Here is a 3,733-nt window from a genome sequence, read left to right as displayed (position 1 = left end):
AATATTATTTAGATACTACTTCTACTTCTTGCTTACACGTTTGCGCGTTATGCCTAGTCTAATTGCACTGTCCGCAGCGCCTTTAGGATTGCTCATCTACTTTAGCTTACACCTGCTTCTGTCAGATATGCGCACCTGCTGTCAAGACAGGAGGAACGTTGGATAAAAGCTGCTACATAGTACGAGCAATAAGCTTGAACAGTATGTTGCTGCAAATTGCTGCATGTTGCAGCATTTTGCAACAAATTGCAGCATTCTGCAACAAATTGCAGCATGTTGCAGCATTTTGCAATATTTTGCAACAAATTGCAGCATGTTGCAAGCTGGTCGCGCATAGGGCTAGTGCGTGAGGGACTCGGACTGGAAAAACAAAGCTGAGCAACACGAGCAGAGCAGACAAAAAAAAATATTTAATTAATTAATACAATTAATTATTATCCTATACATTATATCTAAAACCTATTATTTGTCTTAGGAAGCCTAGAAATAGTGCTTTAATCTAACAGCTTCTTTGCCTTCTTTCTGTCACTGCGCGCTCTAAACTTATTTTAAGCTGTTAAGCGCAGGCCTTTCTTAATGTAGCTGCCTTATTAGCTGCTTAAAGCTTAGTAATTTCCTATTACGCTAACACTAGCTTATGTGCAAGTATTACTGCCCTTTGTAAGGCTTTTTTTCTAGAGGCATTACTCCCCTAGAACTCTCTCTATACATAGAGCTACTTGCAACACAACTAATATCTACTAGGGATTGCTGCCTGCTGCTGTAATTTACTGTAGTTTGCTGTTATTTGCTATAGTTTGCTGTAATTTACTGTAGTTTGCTATAATTTGCTGCAATTTACTTTATGCATTTTTTAACACTGCTAGGTAATTGTAAGGCCAGATGTCCCAGAACGGGCCAGTATGGCCTCACCTGACCTGTTTGGAGGTTGTATGACCTGTGCCTCGTATATAAGCATGAATCCTGACAAGCGAAGCTTGGCAGCGATTCGTCTCTCTTACAATACACTCCTATCTTTCTCTAAAAGCTTGCTCTTAGTGCTATCTGTGCTACTTACTATCCCATCTTTACAGTAATCTCTTACTAACACCTCTAGGCATTAGCCTATTATATTTAAACAGTAGTTAAAGAAGCTAAACTAGTAGTTTTATAAGTAAAACAGCTTGTTAAGGTATTACATGTACTACATTAATCTTTGCAGTAATAGAGAGGCAGAGGCAGAGGCAGAGGCAGCGCTAGAGCTCCCTAGCACTTTAAGAAATTTCTGTAGAGGCAATAAACTACACAAGCTGTAGCTCTATAACTAGGGCTTTAATACTAAAACAATTAAATTAAAAATATTAAGTAGTAGTATTAGGTGTAGTGTAGCAGTATTAGGCAGTAAAAGGAACAGGTGCAACGCTAGAAAACATAAGGTGTAAAGAAAAGAAAGATTATTATAAGATTAAAAATGTGTTAAAAGCTAGGGCTAGAACATGTTTTTTTAATTATAGCTAATAATTAACTAATTTCTAGATAACTGTTAAATAGGCTCTATGCTAGCTAGCATTTATAATTAGTAAGTATGTGCAAGGCAAAGAGAGTTGCACAGTGTACACATTACACAGAAGGGGTAGCAGGTAACTAGTGTTAATTGTTCTTCTTCTTCTAAGTTTGTGTAAAGGAAAGGAATATTTATCTGTTTATGTGTACAACTATAACATAAGCCTATAACATGTGACGCCTAACAGCATATCTAAATACTTTTATTTAGATAATAACTAATTTTAAATTTATATAAACTTTTAGTTTTTAAAAAAGAAATTATACTAACTTAATTAAAGCTAAAAATTAGCTAGCTATTATTTACTTTTAAGTATTACTTTACTTATAAGTATACTTTATAATAAGTAATTTAGTTATGTATAAAGTTTTTAGCTTAGCGCCTATATACTTTTTTAAAAAGTAAAATAACCTATATTAAATAGCTATAAAAAGTGTAATAAGTAAAAAAGTATATAAATAGTAATAATTTTACTATCTTTATAGTATTATAAAAAATAAAGTAAGTTATTAGTAAAGCTTACTATGCTTAATATATTTAAGTTTATAAACTATAAAGTTAAGTAAAATCTTTTTTAAAACACACTAACTAGTTAGTTATAATTTTTTCTATTAGTTTATATATTTTTTATATATATATTTTTTTACAAAAAAGTATACTTAATATAAGTACACTTTAATATTAATTTATATGTAGTTTACTTTAGTATATGTTATATAAAACATATTTAAATTATAGTTAGCTATATTTATTCTATATTTTTTTTTTAGCTATATTAGTGTGTTAGAGATTAGTATTAGCTATGCTTAGTTATAGGCTATAATTATTTATATTTTATAGTTAAATATTATTATTATATGTTTATTACCTGTCTAATACTAATTTGCTAAGCATTATGCTACAACTATATAACAGCGCAGGCAAGATAATAGGTCTAAATGCAGTAAGAATCTACTTAAAGGAATATAGAAGTGTGTAGGGACTTAGAACCTAGGAATGCTATTAACACCTATAGGCCTTATATAGAGGATATTAGAAAACTACTAAGCTAGCTAAAAAAAAGAGGTGTAACTAAATACTTAAAAAAATAAAAGTAACTATAAAGAATAAAGTTAAGTTATAGTTAAAGCTAATATAAAAACTTATTAAATAAGTTTTAAGCAACCTAAGATATAATAATTTATAAAAATTATTATAAACTATTTTTAAACTAAAATAACCTACTATAAAGATAGAATAGTAGATAGCATAGATAGCACTAAAAGTAAGCTTTTAAAGAAAGATAGGAGTGTATTATAAGAAAAATAAATTGCTACTAAGCCTTACTTATTAGGATTTATGCTTATATACAAAGCACAGGTTATGTGACCTCTAAACAGGCTAGGGGAGGCCATTCTATCCCGCTCTAGGACATCCCGCCTTACACCTACCTTAATGTGCTAACTATTGCTCTAAGCAAGCTTTGCTTTTACAGATCATTTATGAACTGTTGTAGTATTTTATATAATTATTACTACTTTTTTTAAACCTTTTTTAAACACTTTAACTATAAAAGTTAGTAAACTATTTATATACTTTTAAATTTTTATTTTTATAAGTATTAATTATAACTTAAGTTTTAAAGTATTACTTACGGTTTTGTTAGATTAAAGCACTGTTTCTAGGCTTCCTAAGATGAATGATAGGTTTGGATATGATGTATAGGATGATGATTGGTTGTATTAGTTTATCGATCCTTTTTCTGCTCTACTCGTGTTGCTCGGCTTTTTGTTTTGCCGATCCGAGTCCCTCGCGCACTAGCCCTATGCGCGACCGGCTTGCAACATGCTGCAAAATGCTGTAAAATGCTGCAAAATGCTGTAAAATGCTGCAACATGCTGTAAAATGCTGCAAAATGCTGCAATTTGCTGCAACATGCAGCAATTTGCAGCAACATACTGTTCGAGCTTATTGCTCGTACTATGTAGCAGCTTTCGTCCAGCGTTCCTCCTGTCTTGACAGTAGGTGCGCATATCTAACAGGTTTATAACTACTAAAGCTTATTATATATAAGTAGTAGTAGTAATAAAGTGTGTAACTTTATATTAAAGCTTATTATAACTTATTATAAGTTAAAAAAAACTAATCTAGCGCTTTAAAACTTTTCTTAAATATTACTAAAAGTAATTATTAGCAGAGCTTGCTCTGCTT

This window comes from Lindgomyces ingoldianus (genome assembly GCF_010093535.1).
Source record: "Lindgomyces ingoldianus strain ATCC 200398 unplaced genomic scaffold BDR25scaffold_33, whole genome shotgun sequence".
NCBI classification, from domain to species: Eukaryota; Fungi; Ascomycota; class Dothideomycetes; order Pleosporales; family Lindgomycetaceae; genus Lindgomyces; species Lindgomyces ingoldianus.
This window is presented reverse-complemented; position numbering follows the sequence as displayed.